Source organism: Typopeltis vanoorti, chromosome 24, assembly GCF_054136105.1.
Source record: "Typopeltis vanoorti isolate ZY-2024b chromosome 24, IOZ_Tvanoo_1.0, whole genome shotgun sequence".
Classification (NCBI taxonomy): domain Eukaryota; kingdom Metazoa; phylum Arthropoda; class Arachnida; order Uropygi; family Thelyphonidae; genus Typopeltis; species Typopeltis vanoorti.
In genome coordinates, this window is record NC_143572.1 from 24,919,335 (window position 1) to 24,946,993 (window position 27,659).

Here is a 27,659-nt window from a genome sequence, read left to right on the forward strand (position 1 = left end):
TTAAACGCTTCTAAAGCGGTTGGAAGTGCGACTGGGCAATTCGCCTCTCGATTAAAAAAAAAAAATATTGTATATATTATAATAATATATAATAACAGTTACAATTAAAAAAAAAATACTAATTGAGTACCCTTCTGCGATGAGTACTTGGATTCTATGAAGGTTTCGCGTAACAATAATAATAATAATCGAAAATTAAACTTTAAATTTATAATCTTCATTACTGACTAGTAGCCTTAAGGTATATCGATCCGATTATGTGTACTGTAAGGCAGTAAAGGATTAAACCAAGAATATTATTTCTTGGCATCTATCATTTATATTAATTTTGATTATTGAACCAGTCCTGAGTTCATAAGCGGTTGAGGCAAAAAATAAATAAATAAATAAAAAATTATAATTCTGTTTCTCTCTCTCTCTCTTTCTCTCTGTATGTGTGTGTGTATATATATAGTTTTATAAAGAATTGAATGACTAGAACCGAGATTTAAGTAAAAAAGGTTTTAATATAAAAACACTACTATTGAGGGTTAAAAGGCTATGAACAACATAGACAGTCTCTATACATAATTAGCATGAAAACGTTGTAGTTGTATTTGAAGCTGTTCTTTCGTTTGTTGCATTGTTGGGAGAGTGCGTGCTTGCGGCAACACGTGAACGTCAGTACATGATTACAGCTGAATGACTATCTGGGAGGTTGTAGCTCAAGTTGTTATTTAGATGAACAGGATTGACGATGATTTCTCTAAATTCCACGATTTTTCTCTCTAGTTCGTCACTGCAACGGAAGATGTTTGTAGATTTTTCCCAGCGGACTTTGTGACTTTGGCTTTCATCATTAGGATTAGCCGAAAAAAGGATATGACTTGATAATGCACTCGCTCGCTGTCTCTTGTAAGTAATGTCCCTCATGTGTTCTTCCATACGCAATTCGACAGATTTGTCTGTCTGCCCAAAATAAGGAATATCGCAATCACACAATATTTTATATACACCAGGGTATTTGAGTTGATGATGACAAGGTTTTGGGTGGCTAATTAAGGAACGGATCATCGGAAGTGGAGTGAACAAGTTGTAATAGGTTTCACGGTATAATAAGAACACAGATGGTTAAGAAAATAACTATTTATTAACTTAAATCGCTGGTATTATATCCAGCATCTTCAGAGCACACAACACAAAGTTTGTTACAAATGTAAGACGACCACAATCCGGTGTAACAGTGGGGGCTAGTATAAGTGATTGCAGCGTGCAACACAAGACTAAAGTCCTAATATGGCGCCATCTAGGGAAAAAAAAAATCAAAGTTTTGAAATAGTAGTCAAATATTAGATTTAAAAAAAAAAATTTCAAATTGAAAAAATATAAATTAAAAAATATTAATTTGGTCTTAGGATGACCAAATTAATATTTTGAAATTTATATTTTTTCAATTTGAAATTTTTTTTTTATTTTTTTATTTTTTTTTTAAATCTAATATTTGACTACTATTTCAAAACTTTGATTTTTTTTTTTCTAAGTTAGAATTTTAGATAAATTCTAAGATTTATAAAGTGTTAGGAGTTCAGTAGGAGAGACGTAATGTTTAGAACAACAACAACAAAAAAAAAAAAAAAAAAAAACGAAGTTTTTTGGAGGATGAAGGCAGACCATAGTCGTGATGTGCGTTATTCATTCTGTATAATTGAAAAATATTTAATTAAGATAGATTAATTACAGATATTTCAATACATGTATCGTGGATCATCGTCAGTGTAATACAGTTAAACATCAAATAATTAAACAAAAATGAAGGTAAATGGAGAGTGGGATCTCTCCTTTATATGCAGTCGCAAGACAGCCAAGTAAAAAAAACTGATACTACAGGGTGTCCCAAAATTCACGCAAGAAGTAATTTTGATAGAAAACATAATTAAAAATTGTAATTTCTTATTGATTCATAAAGTATACAGTATAGGCTTATGCATGGAATAGCATATCGGGTAAATGGCCTCCACGGCTTTGCTGGCACATACGCACTCTTTTGTCGAAATTTTCCATGACAGTTTTTCATAAATGTGGCTGAATTTCGTTGATACAGCGCTCAATTTCCTCCTTCAAGGCGTGGGTGGTCGTGGGCTTGGCATAAACCTTAGACTTCAAAAAACCCCAAAGAAAAAAGTCCAACGGCGTTAAGTCACATGATCTGGGCGGCCAATTCTGATCACCAAAACGGGAAATTACACGACCAGGAAATGACTCATGCAGTAATTGAATTGTTTCTCGGGGTGTATGGAATGTGGCACCGTCTTGTTGAAACCACATGTCGTCCACATCCATATCTTGCAATTTAGGCACAAAAAACTGGATTATCATGTCGCGATAGCGAGCACCATTAACTGTTATTGCCTTACCAGCCGTATTTTTGAAGCAGAATGGACCGATGATGCCTCCAGTCCAAAATCCGTACCAAACAGTGACACGTTGTGGATGCATTTGTTTCTCAACAATCACTCGTGGATTTTCTGAACCCCAAATGCGACAATTTTGTCGATTAACGAAGCCGCAAGATGAAAATGAGTCTCACCGCTGAAGATGATTTTGTTCGAAAAATAAGCATCCACTTGTTGTTGTTCCATAATCCATTCAACGAACTCTCTTCGCTGTGTGTGGTCATTTTTAATAACCCTGAACTGTCAGCTGTCATGCTGTCTTTTTTTTCTCGTTGGCAACACTTTACCGCACAAATGGCGCTATTTAAATCTTGCGTGAATTTTGGGACACCCTGTAGTAGCACAGTTGAAGTGGATGTGCGTGTGATTTAAAAACGATCGAAGCGTATGCGTACATGTAATAAAAACTTATATAATTAAACAGCATAATTCTTAATAATAATTAAGAATTATGCTGTTTAATTCCCAGATTTTTGCATTGGAGTGTTAAGGTTGAGATTTGGGCGATGCGGAAGTACTTCTAATCTTTCTTTAAAGAGATAGTCATATTTATGGGAACATCTACGTAGTAATTTGACTTTCATTTCAAAGGATGTGGCTAGTATAAGTAATCCCGTGTTCTACTGCACTCGATTTGTTCTGTTTCTGATATTTCTTAATCGAAATATCTGTAATTAATCTTTCTTAATTAAATATTTTTCAACTGTGTGTAACTTATACAGAAGAGTCGTGATCTGTTTATGCCAGAATAGACTAGATGTGAAAGAAACAAAAACTGATCTTGATTGGCGAGCGAAGTGTTTTATGAAAATTGAGGAAGAATATGACATGGTCTTTCTTCTAGACAGTATTGTGTTTTGACAGCATGAAAATTTACTAAATTATCTTCAGCCTACTTAAGCAGTGCTAGAAGATTAGTGTTTAAGACATTCGCCATACAAGACCTTAAAGCTTGAGTCATCTGGGTACTACAAGGATTTGTGAATGACGAAGAGGATTGGAGTGTACTGCCATTGGCAAAGCTATAAATAGGATTGAACATTAGTGAGAGGAGATTCAGTGATGTCTTGGAGCGCTCCGACTTGGGACACTCCGACATTGATAGATGACAATACACCATGAGACACAGTGGACGACCAGAGAAGAAGCTGGCAATTCACTCACAAAGGGTGAATGGCAGCTTAGAAAGAAAACCGCGATGCGAGACTCGATCAAATGTCATGGAAAAGAGCGACGACATGCGATTCTCCAAATTTCCTTAGCCTGTGTCCAAAGGTGGGTAAGGTTAGCATGGAGGACCTCTGTAGAATGAGAATAGCGAAAATACATATTCTTGATCACTAATTAACTGATGGGTTTCTAAGCAGCGAAGAATCTAGTTGTTGTTGACCTTTTCCTGGAAATATTTTGCATTAAAGAACTTAGAATTATAGCAACTAAAATATATTTGAAAACTTTAATCAACATATTCTTACTTCTGATACTCCATTGCTACATCTGCATCGACATCGATTGAAATGTCCAGGCAATTAACAAATTGATTTGTTAATCAATGATCTTGGTTTGTACATGGCTCTAGTAAAATCGGGAATTCTTATGTAAAGTAAATTAAAATTAAACATGTTTTTGCTTCCAAAGAATTATCTCATTGGTATCTTTCTTTTAATGTCAGAATTATCTCTCTCAGTAGAATTAGTATCTTCACCAAAGTATACTTCGCTTGAAGTTATAATTCCATAATGAATGCTGAAAAAAATGTTTATGTATTAGTAATAGAACATTGAAATGCATATGGATCATACTAATCATTAAAAATTTCAGACCGCATATTAAATTGCAAATAATCGTACACATTCGTATGATTTTCAGTACTTCTGTTTCTTATTCAACCTGAATCAGTCCACTGCTGGTACGCCCATTTCACATAGCTTACTGGGAATATAATCGTTCATGTGGCAAAAGAAATGAAGTCTAGAATTTGTAAACATATTATCAACATAAATGGAAAAACAGATGTTTTAATAGATGAATCTACTGCCTTTCGTAATAAATCCACTATAATCATATATCTGCAATGAAACAATGAGTTGATTTACAATGTAGTTCTTGGATTTGATTGAACGCTGGCCTGTTTGGTCAATTGGATAGTGCTTCCATCTCCATCCAGTAGATCGCGTATTCCAATTTCACTGCTGATATAGATGTTTGTGAAAGTCTTTAGGTGGTAGATGAAATTAATCCACCCTGCTTATTGAGGCATTTAATGACTTGATAAAGTTCTACGTTTAGTTCTTTAGAGACTGAAGAGTATTTATGGCGCTAGTCTAGTACTTAAAAAATTTGGCATTGTCCAACGTTTCATACAAATGTATCTAAATATTATATTATACCGTTGTTTCAATTACCGCATGGAATTATTAGTTGGAGATACCATTTCTTCCGCGCGGCCGTTCGCCGAGTAGCTATGCGCTTCGCAGCCATTGCCTGGGAAAGGAGTGTCCTGGGTTCGATTCCCGTTGCCGACGTGAGGAGCTTAAGGATCTTTCTCAGACATAGCCAAGTTAGCTGGTCTTTGGCGATTAATTTATAAAATTCACTAAAACTAAATACTACTACTACTACTGATAATAATATTTCGCGGATGTTTGGAGTAAGATTATCTGCGAGTTCATTTTGCACTATATTCTGATGTTTGGGAAAATGCTAGTCCCTCTGTGCCATAATTTTCTGTCTGCATTCACCTGTCAAAATTTGAGGGATTTAGTTTTAGTGAATTTTATAAATGAAAATTTCATTGAAACAGCATTAGGGTTTTTTCAGACTGCTTTAACTATCATTTCCACGACTGAATATCAACAACTGTGTCTGTGATATCATGGCCTTCAGACATAGTCTTGAAAATTGCTAATAAGCATAGTACGCAAATGCTAAATCGGTCAAGGGCTTTTCAGTTTTTGCAGTTATTTCTGTCGCTGCATAACTAGCCCCTTTGACTCATTATAAATACATTGTTTCTTAATGATATTTTGTTAGTAAAGCTAGATCAAAGAGGCCTTCAAAGTGTTGATTTTATTTTTAAGTTCATCAGTCAGAGAATCAAATTTTCCTTTATGTTCACTCTGGTAATGGAAGCCATATATTATATTGTTTCATAACAAATACACTTTTATAAAGGTAAGACAAATCGGCTTAACTTTATTCTCGATTCAAAACAAGTATTTGTTACTCCAGTTGAATTTAAAAATCCTGTATTCATCACTAGTTTTTCGTTTATTCGATGCCTTGATTCAGTCAGCACTAGAATTCGCAGGAGATTTTCTTCAAACAAGAAGACAGTGAATGAATTCTTATACACTATGCCACCATTTTTATAGGTTCATGGAATTTGTAGATAGGTCCAGAACAAACGAATCATTTCTACAGTAGATTAAGGCATGCTATTATTTTACGCACGCGCACGCATGCACGCGCACACACACACACACAACACACAGGATTAATTTATTTCTCTGATTTTTTTTAAATCGCATTAATATTTTTTGTCTTTTAACTTCTTCTTTTATATCATTTTATGTCATTTTATTTCTTTAACTTGTTTTTAATATTCAAAAATATAGGATTAAAGTTTATCAACCAACGTCGAACGGATTAATTTTTCTGTCCGTTCAAAAAACATTAAAATCTATCGAAAATAATTAACTCATGTTAGGAAATAATTAGCGCATATTTATAGCAGCAATGAAATGGAGTGGACTCAGAGATTGCATGTCTCGCCGATCGTTTTTTTTTTTTTAGGATCGCTTTCATGTAATTTAGGTGTAGAACAAACGGAACTCTGTGAATGATTCTCTTTCTACTCTTCCCCTCTCCCTCTGATTCTTTAGAGTAGACGCGTGACTAGAAAGCTCTTTCCCATTTTAATCTGAAATGTGTGGTTTACAAATTGATTAATGACTACCAAAACTATTTTATATTTCGTGTTCATAGTTTGAGTCAACAAGCGACGATCTTAAGCTGATGTAGGCAGTAGAACAGCTTTTCAGGTTCAAAGCGCTATTTTCACTCTTCTGCAGTATTCTGTTTCTGCCATAATACTTCCAAAAGAAATCGAGAATTTACAATTACGTCTATGATGCTAGTCTTTAAGGAGTAGTGATTTTATACCTCCCCTCCTTGTTTTAGGCAGCACACCACGCTATTTCAGTAGTAATATGAAATGCATTTCCCATTTCTAATAACATGTGACTATATTAGGTAAACCCCCCCCCCGATGACTCAGCAGTTTACATATATTATCTTTGAAATGCTTCGATTTGTACAAAGCATCTCTCTTCTGTAAGAGCGGTATGGTTATTGTCATTTTTTGGTCATAGTGACGTTTCCTGTTCCAGCTAAGTTAGTTTCCTCGTGATCTCGGTTGCTCTTTCTTAAGGCAAAAACAAGCCTGACCATTTTATAAAAATTTCTTAAGTGTTTTACTGTTGTCTTACAGTCTTTTAAAATTTTTCATGACCGCCAAAATACAAAAAAAAAAAAAGTCTCATCTTTTACTTGCTTCTCTCATTTGCATTTTGTTTTTCCTCCCGGAGAGTTGGATTTATTTCATCTTAAAAAAACAAATGAAATGGCCAGACGAACATATCCAATTAACAAATCTTGTAGCCTTAATTACTTCGGCCGTAATTCTAATTTAATCATTAGAGGTTCTCATCCTCATTCCCAATTTTCAACCAGAAAATTTGACTAGAATCTCAATAACGATAAATAACAACAAAGATCCGATAAAGAATGCTGTTGGAATTCCCTAACTTCGGCTGCTAGGATTAGATCACCGATTATTTTTAATATTTTTTGAGCTCAGCAAGCTCCCCTCCCCCGATATTCTTTTATAAGAAATCTTCCACGGAAATCAAGTGGTTGAAGACGATTTACCTACAGAAACGGAACGAGTAACTTGTAAGTGCATTCGTGAATATTTCTGTGGGAAAAAAATGCTTATAATACCTGTTCGAAATGTACTTTAATGTCTCCACTTTGAGAGGAAATGAAACGAATGAAAAATTCAAAAGATTAACATTTAATCAGCATTCGATTGGAAAAGACCTAAGTTCGATTCTCGTTGTTACGAGAGAAATCTTTATATGGGCTTTATCATTTGAATGCGAGTTAGCCGATCTCATGGCGGTAGCAGGGTTTTTCATTTCGCGTACATGCAAATCGGCCTTCAGAACATACGCAATTTACAGACAAAAAATATTGTTGTTGTGGTGGGCACTTGGCGGTAGAGGGCGTTGATGGCAGTTGTGTGTGTAGTAGTGGAGACGGTTAGATGTGTGTAGCGGAGCGAAGTAGAGTTTCCTCCCGCGATGAGTGTCCTTGGACTCTTTGGAGGTGTTACGTAATAATAATAATTATATCACATCCTAAATATTGAAAATGTATTATGACTTGTTCTAGAGTTTGGTTTTCAATTACTATTTTAGTTCGTAAGGGATATTTTAATCTCATAAAATATAATAACATAGTTTTAGTTTCCTTTGGTGAAATTCGTGAGAAATATAAAAGCATATAAAAGTTTGGGTTGAATTATACAGCTTGGACTTTTAATATAAATATTTTCGGATACGCCCAGCAGACAGCTGCAGAGCTCCTATTATTCAATAGGACAAAGCAGATTTCCCCCAAATTTTACACTTTTCCCTAAGAGAAAATTGGAAAATAACTGGTTTAAAGCTTTTTATATTGAAAAACTCCATTACTGCTGTTTATTTTACCACCCGAGAGCCAAACTCTCTGTCATTTCCTGAAATTCACAGATGGTCCTTCAAAATTGAAAAGTTTTACAATTATGTCAGAAAGTCACGGCAGTGCGGGACCACCACTAAAATAAAACAAAACGAAACAAAAAAAAAACTAAAGTCTACAGAGCCAATCATGGTCAAAGACGATACAAGTTTAACATGCTTCGGTTTTGTTTTGTATGAATGAATATGGAAAACCTTTATCTGATTGTTGAAATCGCGATTTCAATGACGAGAAATAATAAAAAAGAAGATAATAATTAACTGATATTGAAACTTGCCTTCGCCAGAAGAATTTTAATATTTCGGAAAGATCGTGACCGACATATCAATTGCAGGTCTAGATGTTCTTGATAACTCGACTGCTGGATGCATTATGCATATTTAATACATCCGTTTTTCTCTCTCTCTCTCTCTCTACATGTCGGATCTCTAATGTATATATCTGTAAATACTATTGACTTTTGTGTGGGAATAGTTCATTTCTTTTGATTTCTTAGAGATACTTGGTTTCGAAATTATTTAGTTTTTATTAGGTTTAAAACTTGTTATGCGAAACACCACTACCATTGTCCTCAGGTGTTGTTATTTAAATCTAATCCGTTAAGGATTATTAGTCGACGAACGAAAAACGCCAACAGTACAATGTACTATTGGTGTTATCTAATATTTACAGAGAAAGAAGATATCTAATCACATTTTCGTGGAACTCAACAACAACACGTCAATATCAAACGGATGAACACTCTGTGATAGTATAACAGAAATTTGTTATAATTTAATTATTCGCTTGCAAATAGGTGGACAACACTGCTCTAAGAAATTTCTAATTTAGCAATCTGAAATTATGGGCACTTCCTTTTCTTTGTAGTTTAAAGATCTTATGGATTTTTTTAAAACTATGAACAACTGTTATTATTACTATTATCGTCATTATTATTAATTACGCAATCCATTGGAACCATTATTAGAATGGATTATTTTATGAAATTAATTTTAAACAAAATTTCCTCATTTCGGTTGAGGGATAAACATTCATTGATCAGATTCTTGTAATTGTTTCGATTGATTTCATCCTCTTATTGTTGAATGTAGGTTTTGAATATTTTGGCTCTAAAAACCACAGTGTTTATGCATTGCTTTCTTAATGAGTTTGGAACTGCACTGCTTGGAAAGAAGTTAGTGGACACCATAATGTGAGGAACAAACAGCCATGACGCCCACCTTAATAAGATGTAGAACCTCCTTTCGTTGCGATGACTACAGTCTCGGGGTATACTTTCCACAAGCATATGATAGCGATCAATGGGAATTTTTGAACCAATCTTCCTATAGGCGTGTAATGGGTCCTAGACTGTCATGGGGGGGGGGCGTCCCTTGACCTCACCCGATGCTCCAGTTCATCCCACAGATTTTTAGGATTGAGATCAGGGCTTGTGGATGCCAGTGAAGTGTGGTAATGTTCATGTCCACAAACCACTCAGTTACAGCAGCAGCCTTTTGACAAGGTGCATTGTCTCTTGCTAAAAGAAACAATGGTTAGTTCCGTAGAAACGCCATAAAGTAGGAAGCATTACATTGTTCAGAATGTTCAGATACCCCTTGGAGTTCGTGGCAGCACATACATAGATCCGAGGCCAAACCAGGAAAAGCAGGACCCTACCATCACACTGCTACCTCCGAATTTCATACCTGGGATTACGCACTCTGGTAAGAGATGTTCATCGGGCATCCACACCCACCCACATCCGTCCATCTGTTCGGTAGAGGGTGTAGCGTGATTCATCGCTCCATAACACAGCTTTTCAAGCTTCCACGTCCCACTGTACACGCTCTTTGCACCAACGAAGAGGGCGCTTCATGTTGGTTCGGATGTGGGGCTTGCATATTGCGGTTCTATCATGGAAATCCATGTTGCGCGCCTCGGTTCTGAATGTTTTTGTACAGATTATCGTTACAGTCGATGCCCGCAACTCCGCATTCAACGTATCGGCCGACAAATGACGGTTTTTGCATATTAAATTCGCAGCGCCCTACGGTTACGTTCTGTGAGTGGGATTGGACGTCACTGCGGGTAGTATTTGCAGTTGACCCCTGCGCTTCCATGTCAGTATGATATTACTGATTTGACCTGGGATGGCTCAATTCTTTGAGACTTCTACAGTTCACTCAGACACAGTTACAGTGACTCCGGAGCATCATATTCCTCCAGTTTATACCGGCTACAAACACGTGACTCGTTACATGGCACGATGCACATTACTCATGGGGGAGCCCGTTGACTTCTTTCCAAGCTGTGTACAGTTTTAGAAATAATAATATCCAATAAACGTGTTAAGGGTTATATTTTCAATATGCTATATTTACTGCACTACTGCAATAGCTGTATATTTGCTTCTGGTAAAACTATAATAATAAAAAAAATGTCGACCAGCTCTTAAATATTTATTATTATTACGTGACACCTCTAAGAAGTCCAAGGAAACATCGAGGGATGGCACTCAATTCTACTCTACAACTACTCTCCCTCTCCACCATTTAATCCACTATACAGAACCGTTACTAACGTCATCATCTACACACAGCGCCATCTACTGCCCATAACTGATATTTACTTGTACGCGAGATTAAAAACCCGAATTTCCAGGAGAAAAACACCTCTTGTCACGAACGAGAATCGAACTTCGGCCTTTTCCAACCGAAAGGTGCAATATAGCACCGTTCTTCCAATTGCACAACAGAGGCGCTTACATAGGGCTTCAATTTTAGTGAAGAAGCGGGCCTGGATTATCCTACTAATGTCTGGAAATGGCATCTGTAACCCTACCACTTCTAGCAGGTTTACTCCCAAAATCCTGTTAGGTTCTGGAAAGACCATACGCCGTTCAGGGACGTCACGTGTGAATAACTAACTTGGTGAACAAATACTAAGTCACTCAATAAAAATAAATAGCATGCTTACTCCCCCCCCCCCCAACAATAAAATATTACAAGTAGATGAATTGATCACAATTCATCGACTTTTCAGTTAATTAGGTGGAATGTGATTGAAATCAGTTAAATGTGGTTTAACTGATTTAATCAATTAACAGCTGTTTATTTAATGAAAATGTATTCAAAGATTTAACTTGAATTTACAGTTGCCTTGTGAGTATATTATCTGTGTGTGTGTGTGTGTGTGTGTGTGCGTGCGCGTGTGGTAGAGAGAGAAATTAGAAATTTTTTAGTTTGTGCTATTATTATTATGTATGAGTACATTATGCACTGGCTAAATTTGTGTATCCTGAGGGCCAATGGCTTCATCAGGGTGGTAGATTAAGAAACGATTAATAAAGTTAAACAAAACTCAGATAAGCTGTTAGAATAGAAATACATAATCAAAACAAGGTTCCAATGATGAGTTTCACGAATTAGCTGTCTCCCTTTGCATCGTCTGGAAGAGATTATTGGAGAAGTTGAATTCGTATGTTGAGAGATGTGATTAATTATTTCCAGTCTTTTCCCCTACCACAAATAACACCATCGAGAAGGGTACAGCCACTGTGCCCTGTGTAGACGACAAATTCCCTTTACGTCGAATAAAGCAGTGTCCTGAGCTCATTTATTTATATGGCTTCCTCAACAGAAACTAAGGGCTCTTATTAAATGACATTTGAAAATCACTTCATCAAGTCTCCCAAACATATTAGCATTCAATATCTCCAACAAACAATCATCTCGAGACTCTCCTTAAAGATAGCTATGTTAGAAGAGAAACAATCAAAACATGGCATTAGGGAAACCCATCACTAGTGTCTTGTTTTGACTGTTTCTCTTCTGAGTGTTAATCTAAATTTTGTTTCATTTTTTTAGTAGTTTCTTAATCTATTACTCTGAAGAGGTCACTGGTTCCTTAGTGCACGACAGCAGTCGGCACATACCTTCTTGTGCATAATAACGGCTTATAAACCGAACCTATTTTCTTATAAAGCTTGTAATCGTAAAGTTTAATTAAAAAAAAAACAGATTTATTTAAATAAGATATTTCTAAAACAATAAATAATATTTTTTTTCAATAGATTAGAAAAAATAATTTTTGTTTCCAGTTCTTAAAATATGACAAATAAAGAAACAAAACTAGTTATCGTATCAGGTGATTTAAATTTCATATGAAACTGAAATAGCCATATTTAGCACTTATCTTTAAGGTTGTATGGTGTTATTTTATAAAATAAAAAAACAAATCATGTAGCCTTTTTTCTTCATTTTTAATATGTATCAGGCGATACGCTTTTAATCCTGATTTTTTTTTTTTTTTTTTTTTTTTAATCAGTGCTGATGTTGGTGCATATCCATTGCCTGCTAGATAAGAAGCTAAGGTCCTACTTAATGCGCTTGTGTGTCTGTGCGCGACGATTTTACTAGAGTTTATATGTTTTGTGTTATAATTTTAGAGCTTTTGGTCGGAAAGAGTTGGGTTTGAATCCCGAGTTTCGTACGGTGGTAGAATGATATTTTTCATCCGAAAATCTGGTTTTTCATCTCACAAACAGGCAAACCGGCTCCTCCTCCGTGAATACACACACACACACACACACACACACACACACACACACACACACACACACACACACACACACACACACACACACAAATACTTATTGTTCGGCAAGGAAAGCAAACGGGATCACTTTGTTCTATTATTATCTGGTAAAATTCCCTAGTATCAGACTAGTGAATAGTACTGTAAAATAATACTAGTTCTAGTATTATTCCTCTTCTGCTTCTCTCCTTAACATTTTCATAGGTTAAGGAGAGAAGTAGAAGACTATACTTCTAATGCATGGATTAACATAAGAAAAATAATATTTCTGAAAAAAGTATTATTAATGAACTTGTAAGGAGCTTGTCTACTTTTGTAAAGGTTACCCTCGTGTGTGTGTGTGTGTGTGTGTGTGTGTGTGTGTGTATATACATATATATATATATATATAAGGATCATACAGGATTTCATTTGATGGAATCTTTAATTTTATGGAAGGTGGGGAAAGAACAAGAAGCCTTGGAAATGCCGCTGAGAATGGTATGAAGGCTAGATTTTCCTCTCATAGGGTGGTGCGTGATTGGAATGGATTGCCATTGGATGTTGTGTGTGCAAGCAGTGTGATTAAATTCAAAATTAAGTATGATAGCTGGTGCGTGAAGCATGCGGCCTCCCCCTCGATGAATCCCTGGAGGTCTCTCTTAATAATAATAATAATTTAATAAGGTTAATGATTATCGCCGTTAATCCTATTTTGCCGAAAGTCGTTAAGTAGGGTGGAACAAGCGAGATCATTCTCCCCTGGGGCAACAAAGAAAAAATAAAATAAAATAAATGCAGTAAAAGTAATATTATTTTTACTGTTTTACATGTTAATATATATGAATTCATTATTCTTGAAGAAACGAATAGTATTTCGCCATAGGCGAAAAAAACTAAAATTTGTTAGAACAAATAAGGCGCCTCCGTAGCTCAGTAAGTTTAGACGAAGCTCTTTGGGAAAGACTTGGGTTCGATTCCCGTCAGTGACGTGATGAACCTTTATCAGGTCTCTTTCGACTAAAGGTGAGTGAACTGGCCTGATGTGGAGGTTTTTTTCTCCCTGTAACTCGGGTTTTTCATCCCTCAAAACAGGCAAACCGGTTCCGTGACACACACGGCTATAGTCATAAAATATACTATGGCAAGGAAGGCAACGGGAAACCACCTTGCTCATAATCACCTCCCTAGTATGGTAGCATATAAATAAAAATCACATCCCTAGTATGGTAGCTACCCCCACCAGCCGTATGGCTGAGGCAATAGGATAGGATAGGAATAAATAATTTAGCATTTTGCAAAACTATGATTATTGCTTTATTTCTGCTTTTTTATATATTTTCCCCCTTAGTAGTCATGTTTCTTTCATCTATATTTTTCTTGTTTTTTTTTTTTATCTGAAGATCCTTAAATGCAATTTAAAAAATCTAAGAATCTAAAAAGCTCAGAAAATCACAATAAAAAATAAAAAGGTACGAAAAAGAAAAAAAAGTAAAAAGTAACAAAATCCAACAAAAAATAAAAAAGTAATACAACTCCAACCTAAAAAACTATAAACATTATTGATATTTGCAACAACAACGAAGGTTTCACATCCGCTTCACCAGCAATGCTGGTGAAGCGGATGTGTGACGTTCCACCATTACTGGTGGAACGTCAGCTATCTCAGTAACTATCGTCAACCTCATCCGCCTAAATTACATAATGCACAATTGCTAACCCCGTGAGGGTTCGCAATTTATCATTTATCAGAACTACCATCTCATGTTGGAGAATGCTAAACTTAAATTCCACTCTTTTGATTAGTTCTGGCTCAAAATCTCCTTACTGAATTTCGCTGCATTCATCTCCTGTTTCTAACTCTGAAAATTCGGTCCATCTACCTCCAAATTTCCTTCCATGTGCGCGGTACGTGTGGCTTCTCCACTTAGTAACTCAGACCATAAATTTCTGTTACCTTTACTGAAGAACATCCTTCACCCAGTCGATCTCAGTCCCGTGCCTAGAGAAAGTCCTGGTATAGTGGTATGCAGTGGGACTATCGAGGCTGTGCATGGACAGGAGACTGGGTTCCCTCGGTATGTTCACGAATCTTTCGCTTTTACTCTTTATTTCTCCTACTCTTTATTCAACTCCTTCCAACTTTTGCAATACGAAGATGCAAAATGGGTTACCACCGTAGCTTCTACTCCTATTTTTCTTTGGTTGGATTTTAGGTTTTCGTTCTGATCCAAACACCTGATTAGGCTGAATAAGAAGTGATTCTTACAGGAATGATTCTCCCCTCCCTCCTTTATTAATTCGCTATATATATATATATATATATATATATATATATATATATATTTTTTTTTTTTTTTTTAAATAAGTTTTAATGAAAATGATACAACTAGTTTCAGCCTTTTACAGCCTTCATCAGGTATCCACTAAAGGTAGAACACAATAATAAAAATTGAAGTTACAAAAAAAACTGAGAATTACAGGCATAAAATGCAATACATAATTGACATAAAAAACGTTGTATTTTTTAAGTTGTTCTATCCAACGTGCCATTGTTTATTGCGTGCGTGCTTGTAAGTTCTCGTGAACGCCAGTATTAAACAACTGCAGCATGGCTATCAGGGATGTTGTAACTTAAATTGTGTTCAAATGTTCAGGATTAAGGAAGATTTCTCTGGATTCCACAATTTTCCTTTCAAACTCATTCACTGCAGCGAAAAATGTTTTCGGATTTATCCCAGCAAACTGAGTGACTTTGGAGGTCATCATGAGGATTGTTTGAGAAAAGAACATGACTGGATAGCGCAGATGCATTTGATCTTTTATAGGAGATGTCTCTCTTATGTTCTTCTATGCGTAGTTCAATATATTTGTTAGTCTGTCCAAAATAAGGAATATTACAATCGCACCAGAATTTGTATACACCTGGATATTTTAGGTTGTGATGAATAGGCTTCGGATGGCTTATAGTGAAAAACGTCCTGATGTTGTATTTTTTAAGGACTTTAGCCAATTTATTGGAGACTGAACCAATGTATGGGATGGAGATGCTACCTTTAAAATTAGTAGTTTCCGTAGTACACTGCCTAGGAGGATCCAGAAGAAATTTTTAATCGTTTTCAGAATATCCATTTTGTTTAAAAATAAGAGAAAGGTGGCTACTTCAGATATAGGGACTCCATTTACAAACAGAACCAAGGCCTAGCAATGGGTAACCCTTTATCCCCGGTTCTAGCAAACATTTTCCTAGAAGATATTGAAACGAAAGCCATATCATCCTTCTCACTTAAGCCGAAACTTTGGAGGCGTTATGTTGACGACATTTTTATTATATGGAGTCATCACGACACACATCTCTCATGGATTTTCTTCATCTTAACAACCAGCATTCTAATATAAAATTCACTGCCGAACTAGAACGAAATAACTGCCTTCCGTTCCTGGATGTAATTCTTACACGATGCTCTGATAGATTTAAAATCTCTATATACAGAAAACCCATTCATACTAATAGATATATGCACTGTTAATATCCTCTTAATTTAAATAATGCTTTCATTGCCGAAATGAAGCTTATTAGCTCTTTATACTTAAGTAGCTCGGAACTATTTCTACCTTAGGACACAGAGCACGCGCTCTCTTTTAAATGAACCAGATAGCTTCAAAAAGAAATTAATCACCTTTATCTTATTTTTAAACAAAATGGATATTCTGAAAAAACGATTAAGAAATTTCTTCTGGACACTCCTAGGCAGTGTACTACGGAAACTACTAATTTTAAAGGTAGCATCTCCATCCCATACATTAGTTCAGTCTCCAATAAATTGGCTAAAGTCCTTAAAAAATACAACATCGGGACGTTTTTCACTACACTTCCTAAAATCCGTTCTCTTATAAGCCATCCGAAGTCTATTCATCACAACCTAAAATATCCAGGTGTATGTGCGATTGTAATATTCCTTATTTTGGACAGACTAACAAATCTATTGAACTACGCATAGAAGAACATAAGAGAGACATCTCCTATAAAAGATCAAATGCATCTGCGCTATCCAGTCATGTTCTTTTCTCAATCCTCATGATGACCTCCAAAGTCACTCGGTTTGCTGGGATAAATCCGAAAACATTTTTCGCTGCAGTGATGAGTTTGAAAGGAAAATTGTGGAATCCAGAGAAATCTTCCTTAATCCTGAACATTTGAACACAATTTAAGTTACAACATCCCTGATAGCCATGCTGCAGTTGTTTAATACTGGCGTTCACGAAGAACTTACAAGCACGCACGCAATAAACAATGGCGCGTTGGATAGAACAACTTAAAAAAACGTTTTTTTATGTCAGTTATATATTGCATTTTATGCTTGTAATTCTCAGTTTTTTTTGTAACTTCAATTTTTATTATTGTGTTCTACCTTTAGTGGATACCTGATGAAGGCTGTAAAAGGCTGAAACAAGTTGTATCATTTTCATTAAAACTTAATATTTTATCTCGGTTTAAAGTTATTAAATACCTATTTTTAAAATGTATAATATATAACACTTAGTTGCATATATATTTTTAAAATATATATGCAACTAAGTGTTATAGCTTCCTTTTGCTAACATGCTTTTAGTAAATAATTACTACTTTAATTGAATGATATCATTTGTATGAAATACATATACATACAAGACATACGAGTAATACGTTCCTCGCTGAATCGCGCAACTCGAAACTCACGTAATAACTCGAGAGATTATATTCGAGACGATTGGGAATGGAAACCGATAAAGAAAGCAAATACATAATTGGTTTCACAAAGGGAAATTTTATTCAAGTCGTAAACATAATAGAAATAAAAAAGTAAATGTATATCGTAATTTAGCACGATACGAAACTGTAAAAATTGAATAATAGAAAGAAGCGATAAAAATGGTAAAGGAAGAAACAATAAACTAAGCTGAACCGATATCAGATACTCACCTGATTCACCTTATCGTGTTGCCTCGTAGCTGTTCTCACAAAGCTCACAATGGTCCATTCTCGAAACGTGGCGTTTCAAATAATCTCGGTACACAGATTACATGTGCTTAATCATTTTTACATCTTGTTTTTTCTTGACAGTCTGGAGTTCAATAAGCACATATATTAGAATATATAATCAGAAAGAATTATAGAATATATAATCGAATGTTAGAATAAATATAATCGAAATTAACGGAAGGAAGGTAGAATCTGCAATTTTCTACTTTACCAATAACTCGACTAGGGTCATTATTCTTCATAGTCATCTCCTGCTTATCTATAACAAATGTCTCTTTATTCAGTTTTTTGTTATATATCTGTTATTCGGATCTATCGCCGAAATTTATAAAATTTCGATATAGCGCCCGAAATTTTATGCAGCTCCTGTTCGAGCACATCGTAGGGACTATTTTTGGACCCACATTTTTGAGAAATAAAATGAGAAAAAATATTCAAAAGTATAAGATTTGAAAAACGCTTTATTAAAAATAAAAGAGTTTAAGTTGAAAATATAGCAACGCCAGATAATTCGCTAGTATCACTATTTAGTACATAATTGCGAATTCCTTTTGAATGAAATGGAGGACTCGGATTTTCTTAAGGATGAGGAGTCCATAGGCTTTAAATTTCCTAAGGAGGTTCGAATATTTTTAATTAATTTCGTTTTCTTCTTCTTTTAACGAATCTAAGCTGGGTGTAATGTGTTTATTTTAATTAACTTTTTTTTTTGTATTATCCGCCGAATATGCCTCTCAGCTAATAAGAATAATTAATCATTTTAAGGTTTCAGAGGGTTTTGTGCTAGGGCCCTTATTATTTAACAGATTCATAAACGGTTCAAGTAATAAGGGTAAAACTCTCTTTCTCTCTCTATTAGTGATATAAAGGTGAACAAGAGTAGCGAGTTGTTCGGATGATCTAAAAATATTGGAAGTCAGCAGGAAAGCTGGAATTTAAAATGTAATCTGAACAAATGTGAGCATATATGATTCATTAAGAAGATAATATTAGATGGATGAATGGGTAGGCTTTAGAGAGGAGGTTTAATTGAAGTATATAAGTTAATTCAGGGTTTGTATAAGTTTGTTGCATTTCGCTCAACCGGTATTGATAAGTTTAATTTATAAAAATAAATAAATGAAATAAATCAACTAATGCTTTTTATTTCCCATATGGAGTAGGCGAGGCTGTTTTAGTCCTAACTTTTTGAAAATTGGAGACAACAGTCTCCATTCTTAGCTATCATTGAGAGCTAGCCCAAGGCTATCACTGATTTCATAGCCATCTGTGGAGAAGAGTACAGCAGACAACTGCTACCATTTCGTGGGGCTTAGCAGTATATAATAGTATGTGAAATAGTGTCAATTCCAAGGTCAATTTTTTTTAAGCTTCGGGTTTAAAAATTCAAGTTTCCTGGAGAACTCTATTTGCCTGTCCTCTGAAACATGTTAAAAAAAGCATAAGAAAAAGGCTCTTCTAGTCGACGACTGAAACGTAACTTATGGTCTCTCATCTGGTTGGCTAGTGCTAAGGAAGAAAACGCCATTTCTAGGTTGCATAGTATATTAAAATTTTTAAAACAAAACAACAACAAAAAAAAAAAAACTTGAAATTAGAATGAAACTGTGAAACGAAAACTGTGGTTGACTTATGAAATACATGTGTTATTTTTTGGTGTATGACCTTTTAAGTTTTGAGTACTTTTTTATCTTATCTGCAGGCAATGGGTATAGCATTGTCTCCATAGATAAGTCACAAAACAATGGATTTCTATCCATTGTTTCGTGTTTATAATAAGTGCTTCAAGAGCATTAAATACAAACATTACTAAAAGTATAATTCATAATTATTCCATTGTGTGCTTATTTTAAGAATTCACGACAGCATCTTACTAAAAAAAAAAATGTTATTTTTCCAGTAGAAGGTATAATTATTTTCAACTATTAATGCAAATTAACTTATCTTCTCCCTCTTCCGTGTTAGCCTCAATGACTTGTCACGACAATGCAAGGTCTTCTTAGACCCTTAATGCTCTGGTATAGCAGGGATTAATATTATCTGATTTATATCTGCTAGCTGCGTGTATTCTCTAGCTAGTTTCCTTGTCTTGTAGGATGAAAAACTCCAATTTCTGGAACGAAAAACTGCCATCTTCCTATGAAACCTGCTTACTTATTGTTAGTTGAAAGCCCATAGAAATATTATTCGCGTCCTAGATAAGATTCGAACCCTGTCTTTCCAAACAACACGGAAAGTCGATATTAATTAAGCTACGGTATACCTAACAGCGTAAATTAATTCAGAGATAAATGTAGCATAAAATTAATAATTCAGTTATTCATAAAGAAACTTTGTAATAAATAAAGAAGCGAGGGAAAATAAGACTACCATACTTACTATTAAATGGATTTGTAATTCATTTCGGTCACATTTGGCCTCATAATCATCTAAAGACTAATACAGTCTTTTCTGAATACAGTTGAACAATAAACTGTATCATAAAAGTAGAAAGTTGTAAAAATAAACAATCGGATATACTCAATAGTTTCATAATCTGAACAGACCTATAAAATGCTCATATACAGACTTTGTTTGGGGAAGAATAAAAATAATCTGATATTAGCTTTTAGTTAAGTCGGAGTGTGTTTCGAGCAGTTCAAGCCTTGCACACATATTCATTTGTAAAATGGGGATAATAATGGGGATATTATAATAATGTAAACTTACCTCTACATTATTATAATAATGTAAAGGTAACTTTACATTATTCTGATATCCCCCCCCCCCATAGAAATTTAGGTAGACTCAAGCGTAGCAAGAAAGATGAGAGGAGGAAGGAAGTTAACTTGATGTGTTCTTATTGATCCAGTTTTCTGCTATCCAGAATTTTCGCCTTCCTCTGTTTCAGTCCGGACTAATATTGCTTAACCAGCCTTTATTTAAATAATCACTTCCGTTGTATCCAGAACGGCAGGTAGACACGCAAAGCGCCTCTATCTACTGCATATTATATTATTTAAAGTAGTGCAATTCACGGAAAAGGCGAACTCAGACTTCGTAAGCTTATCAAAAAATTACCGACAACATAGTCAACAATCTGGAATAAAATATATTTTTAACAGAACTGACCAGAGTTCATGTAGCTTCAAAAGTTACATTCATTTAAACTTGAAAATGTTAAAGGCAAATCTTCTGGAAGTTTAAAGTGACTTCACTTTAAATTATTCACTAATTTAGATTGATTAATTAATGAATAAACATAAAATATATATTTTAAATATGAAAATAAAAAATTACTACATCTACATTCGTTATATCATACAGCGCCCCTATTGGTGTAGTTTGGAACTACTTCCCTTTATCTCTCAAATATCGCTTCCGCATGACACACAATTTCCTGCAAAGTTTCGCAGCATTTGGTTCACCGGTTGCGCTCCACAGGGCCTTAAACAGGGTTACTTTAATTTTGATCACCCTATTAGTATATGCGTTGGAGAGATGAATTTCTTTTCACTAAATTTGTAATTGAAATAGCCCAAATGAAATGACTCGACTGTTTTGCCAATAAAATGAAATTATAAAAAGAAAAAAAAAGAATCTTTTATTAATCAGTCGTGAATAATTTAATTTAGCAATGAAAACTATTGTGCTACACTTTTTTTTTTTTTTTAATTTGAGATGAATATTAGCCTTAGCCATCTCTTATATAGCTGCTTATATACAAGTTTAAAGTATTCAGATTGCAATTTTTATTGTCGATATTTCCGTTGTGTTTCGTGAGAACTCTCTCAATGTTGCGAGAGAGTGTGTTATTCAAAGAATATCGAGTGGTGATTTATAAAAATCATTAAAATTATATCATTTTGAACTCATTTGCCAATTTCTTCTAATGAAAATGAATCGGTTCAAATTGAATCACATAGACACAATAACAATCACATATTATTACATGTATATCGAAAATCGCAAATCTTTATCAAATTCCATTCATTTGACACATTTTGTCCCTTTGTGCCTTCCCAAATGATCCGACTGAAACAAAAATTAACGCAAAATTACTCTTATTAGGCGTTTATGCATTTTGCAAAATGCCATTGTTTACATTCTATACGTTTCGTCTACTCTTTGATATATTATAAAGCAAACTTAATAATAAATATTAACATGAATATTTTCCGGTCACTCATTTTTATTTAGCTTATGGGTAAAAATACAATAAATTAACGGACAAAACTCTATACAGATTGACAGCAGTTAAAAAATCGTAAGCAATATTTGAGAGTAAGTGTAAGTTCCCGAGGTCTTCAGGAAAGAAGTGTGTGGGGGAAGTTATCAGTGAAACGATGCATAGTCTGCATAGCCATACGTCCAAAAGGGTGACTCTGCAATTCTCCGCAGGTGTAGTGAGTGGCACAGCTCCTAAATCTGGTTTAGCTGGCTCCAGAGCTGTCGAGGCAGATTGAATCCTGGGGATTTAATAGTTGTATTCTGTGATCGGGTACTTGTTTGTGGTTCATTCGAGAGGCTTCTCCACTAGACCTGAGGACCATCATTTGGCATTTCCACATAGGAGAACTAGAGCCAAGGCTCTAGTTCTCCTACCTGGAAATGCCAAATTGATATTATTTCTAATTTTAATTTTCTATTGGTCGTTTCTTCGCTTCCGCATGGTGGAGTAATGCGGGAAGGGACAGGCAAGCTTGGGAGAAGGGCAGATCTTAAGATATCCGAGATGATTCTCATTGTTATGTTGAGCTGTTTTTCCGCGGGATCGTGTGGTGACTTCGGCTCCAAACTGGCGAGTAATACTCTGTCACAAGGAAGACTAGAGCCAGAGTTGCTTTTCTAAAGATAGAAGCATTACAATCCCCTGTGCATGTAAGTTTATGATTTGTTCCTGGCAGATATCTTTAACTTAGTTTTTTTCTTTTTTTTTCTTTCCCAAATGTTGTCATTATGTGATGCTGCTATCAAATGTGACACCACGGTATCAAGGGTTACTTTCGTGGATTAGAATCCTGTTACAGAAGTTTATTATTAGTTTTCTGTGAACTTCGTGGTTATTTAGGTGTAAAGCTGAAACAGCTATTTTGGAGTTAGCGGATAGTCCCCAGGTTACTCCCATAATGCCAGCCTAATCATAATGGCTGTGTCCTCTAAAAACAAAGTTGGTAATTAGCTTTGCGGATTTAAACGCGGGTTCTGTAAAATTTAATTTTTTTAAGCTAATATTTTCTTATTGTAACATTAGCGGTTTTCAGAACTAACATAGTGACTATTGAAACCATTAAGGAGCATTTAAATCAAATCATATAATATAATAATAATGCTAAAAATGTGAAACATCATCTCTCTTTCCCTGAAATTATACAATCAATTATTTAAATTAATGTAATGTTTTAAGAGGTTGCTTCAAATATTCTGTTCATTTGTACACTGCTCATTGTGTTACTCTGAAGATCCTATTGTACAGTGAAGAAATATGAGCTTTATCTGTTATTAAATCTAGCTTTTGAAATTACACACCGATGACAAGGACCACTAAAAATAAATAAATAATCTATTAAGCTTATATTTAAATATATGGTCACGACTTATATGTCGAGACCTTACATTTTAATTTTAGACTAATTTATTCATCAGATTAACCAATATTTCGCTTTTCGTCTCATAAAACATAATCATTGTGGGTTTCTGAAGAACAATAATGCAAATTAGAATACAGAACAATGAAACACGTGCATTGAATTGGACCCTTTTAGACATTCAGTCACGTAATGGTTACGATTGGGATATGTATAGCTATCAATCTGTATTGATCCTAATAGTGTCGGTTTTACTTGGCTGTATCTCAACTGTATATAAGGAGAGATTCCATTTTATAAATACTTCATTATTGTTTAATTTTTTGTTTCCCAACTGTATTACACTTACTGTGATCCAGGATACGCGAATCGAAATATGAGTAGTTAATATATCTCAACTAAATAATGCTTCAACTGTGTCTATGTGTAAATTTATACAGATGAATAACGCAAGGTTATCTCTCAGTAATGATGTGTGTGTGTGTGTGTGTGTACAGGTAGTACGAGACTTATGTAAGGTCTCGACTGATGAATAACGCACAGTTATCTCTCAGTAATGATGTGTGTGTGTGTGTGTGTGTGTGTGTACAGGTAGTGCGAGACTTATGTAAGGTCTCGACTGATGAATAACGCACAGTTATCTCTCAGTAATGATGTGTGTGTGTGTACAGGTAGTGCGAGACTTATGTAAGGTCAGACTCACAAATTATCCTGAAATATCCTGCAAGGATAATTTGCAGGTCCGTCCGACCTTACATATGTAAAAAATTCAGTTATAAGAATTTTACTTACCGTTCGTACGCTACTCACATATGCCGCCTAACAGGTAGACATATTCCAGACAGTCTACGCGGTGCATGGATGGGCTTTCCTTACTATTTAGCATAATGCTGTCTAACATCAAGGCAATAACAACAAGTTTACACAAGAATACACAACAACAAGTTGTGTATTCATACACTTTCCTAATGTTTAGTGTTTGTGTGCGCTAGGATAGAGTGCAGTCATGACTAGAAAAAAAAGAAACAGAAGTGGACAAAGTGAATCCATGTGGCAGCGCACGAAAAGTGATCTAGAGATGAATATCATCTGGTAATTATCTTTTAAAAAATTCTGTACCAAGTACATAATGTGACCCGCAGCATATTTAGAAGTTTACGAAGTTGATTTTTGTGTGCCCCGGCAGGCGTTAGAAACCTGTTTACTATTAAGTTCCCCTTTGTTACACACACACACACACACACACACACACACACACACACACACACATACAAAGAACATGACACTTCCGTAGCATGATTCCGAAACGCAGTTCTTTTCATGGCGAAAAATTCTGAATATCTTGGCAAAGTTATAATCTCAATCAAGTATGAAAATAATAACGCAATGGGAGGATTTTTTTTTGTCATACTTTTCCGAGTAAGTTTCAGCAACCTTTTTGGCCTTTTTAACCTTTTTGATGCCGACAACCAGAGATTATTATTATTATTATTATTATTATTATTATTATTATTATTATTATTATTATTGTTATCATTACGGAAGAAACTAATTTTTAAATTCCGCTTATTAGAAAATTCAGACTTACAAAATCATGCGATATTTACACACAACTAGTGTATAAACATCGCATGTAGGGGTATCATGCTTATATACTATAAATAGTTTATTGTCGTTTCTCATATATAATTTCGAATCGCTTTGCCATAAAACGGTTCAAATAAAATGTATTCAAATTTTAGTAAAGATTTTAAATTCAGGGATTTCATTAAATTTTATGCAGCTAGAACGATGTATTGTATTGCTTTATGTCTTTTCGAAATATTTTGTGTGTGTGCGTGCATAACAAGGGAACTTAATAGTAAAAAGGTTTCCAACGCCTGCCGGGGCACACAAAAATCAACTTCGTAAACTTCTAAATATGCTGCAGGTCACATTATGTACTTGGTACAAAATTTTTTAAAAGATAATTACCAAATGCTCTCTAGTATCAAATTTTACTGGAATCTGTCTAAACAAGCGAAGGTAAGATATTTTAAACCTGCAAATAAGGTTAATTTTGCTGATTTTTCCAGCAATGTAGTAACCGATTATAAATATCACAATGAACAAAAGAAAAGAACTCGTAGAAGATATGGAATCAGTAGATATAAATGGGGAGAGTGCAACATGAATACATGAAAGGAATAAGAGGACTAAAAACAATAACCAAACATTATGAATTTATAAGGAAAGCGCTCCAAGTCTAGTGATTACATGAGAAGCCAGTGGTATGACGGGTGTGCTGATCCTTTCGGAGAAATCGTCATCAGACAGTAGATGTCTGATGACAATTCCCACAAGCTTCCGACGTGGTCATTACTTAAAGTTGTTAAGATGAATTGGGTTGGTTTGAGAGTAACGGAGATTAATTTGCCTTATTTAGTTTCCTTGAGGCAGAGATTGCACTCTTTTTGTGTTTACTTATAGGTTGGTTCTTGTTGCAATACATTCACAACAGCATAATTTGCTTTTGTTTTCATGGAAATCAATAATGATGGTGACCTCGATTTCAGGGGTGTAATTCAAAGCAGAGTCCGCGCGGTTAGCCTAGTGGCTTTGCGCTTCGCAACCATATGCCTGGGGAAGGAGTGTCCTAGGTTCGATTCCCGTCGGAGACGTGAGGAGCTGAAGGATCTTCCTCAGCCATAGCCAAGTTATCCGGTCTTAGGCGCGGGCAGTAGGGTTTTTTCCGCCAGTTTATCTGGTGTTTTTCATCCCGCAAGCAGGCAAACCGGACCATTGAACACACAGGGATACAGTCAAGAATACCTTGAGGCATAGGAGTGACCTTTCTATCCTCGTATTTCGGTTACGAAATCCAAGCATGCTTGGAAGGTTGTGGGCCTTAAAGGCCTGTTAAAGCTATTGGGATAGATAGAATTCAAAGCAGAGCATGTGGAGGTTTTTTGTTAATATCTTTTTTTCGTTCTTTTGTTTGTATTTTGTTGACCGTCGAATGTGAATAGTCTGGTAAAGATGATCTCGGTAATGTTCAGTTAAGTGTGATTAAAAAAAAAAAATGAATAGTGGATGTAGGTGGCGACAACGGGAGTGACACTGAAATTTATCTACGACATTATGTCACAATAACATGATGAAGTTGTGCTTTTATGTGCTAAAAAGTTTTTTTTTCTGATTGGTGGTTAAGATAATTTTGTAATTACTTGAAGATGTATTTGTTTTGTTTTGTTTTGTGGGAAGGGGGAAATAGGATTTTGAGCAGAATGGATAGCATAATCTATTAGTTGTTGGAAATATTGCCGAAGACGCCTCTTTTGGGCATGGGATTTCTTAGTTTAAGACAGTGGTTGACGAGGAGAATTTGTAGGCATTAATAAAATTGCGTTAACATGAGAGATTTTTTTTTTTATGCAGTTATGATGATAAGAAAAAAAATGTAGGTAATTGCCAGTATTTATAGGTTTATGATAAACTTTAGTACTAATATAATGAGCACATCCCGTCAATTTTTATAAGTTTGCAGAGTTTTCTACTTTGTATTCGATAGGGAACTGTAATCTGTGGCTAAAACTATTTAGCAAAGTCATAGTTTCTGCATTTCATCTTCGTTGCCAATACATAGGACATTGTCAACGTATTTGCCGTACTAGGAGATACCAGTGGGGAGAGATATAGAAACGGAGATTCCGTGTGAGCGAGAAAAATTCGGTGTGCTGATCCCTAATGTTTTTGCCCATCGGAAGGCAAAACCTGTTCAAAAATATTATCATTATATAAAAAAAAAATAGCCTATATTATTATATTAATTAGTGCGAGGATATCTGAAAGGGATTATTTGGTATGTTCTGTTGTGATTATTTAAAACACATTTAATAGAATAGTTTATTGATTTGTTTCATAATAGTAAGTGGAATATTCTGTAATTATTTCGTAGGCATTAATCGTTAATGCCTACGAAACAATCATTAATCGTTGATGGAGAGGTATCAGAGAGTGGTTTATTCAGGAGTAGAATCCAAAAGACGGCCTATGACTAGTGGTGTGCCGCAGGGTTCTGTTCTTGGACCACTGCTGTTTAATTTATTCATTAACGATATAGGAAAGGAGCTGAGAACTGTTCATTTGTTTGCTGGCGCAATAGTTGGCTAGAGCAATAGTGAATGCACAGGATGTCGAAATTTTGCAAAATGATTTGGATAGTTTGGAGGGCTGTGCTAAGGAGAATGGATGTCAATTTAATGTGACAAAATGTAAGGTTATACATTTTGGGGT

At 35.0% G+C, this 27,659-nt stretch overlaps 1 protein-coding gene across 2 annotated transcripts in view; it reads left to right on the forward strand.

Annotated features, from left to right (window-relative positions):
- Positions 1-431: 431 nt before the first annotated feature.
- LOC150093031 (terminal uridylyltransferase 4-like) overlaps positions 432-27,659 on the forward strand; it is a 621,373-nt gene continuing 594,145 nt past the window's right edge. Inside the window, exon 1 of one of the 2 annotated variants that reach the window (XM_090413455.1) lies at positions 432-894. The gene's annotated coding sequence lies outside the window, so the exon portion shown is untranslated. Of the gene's footprint in view, positions 895-25,391; positions 25,410-27,659 lie in introns of those variants that run through there. The other variant, XM_090413456.1, reaches the window with a different exon arrangement.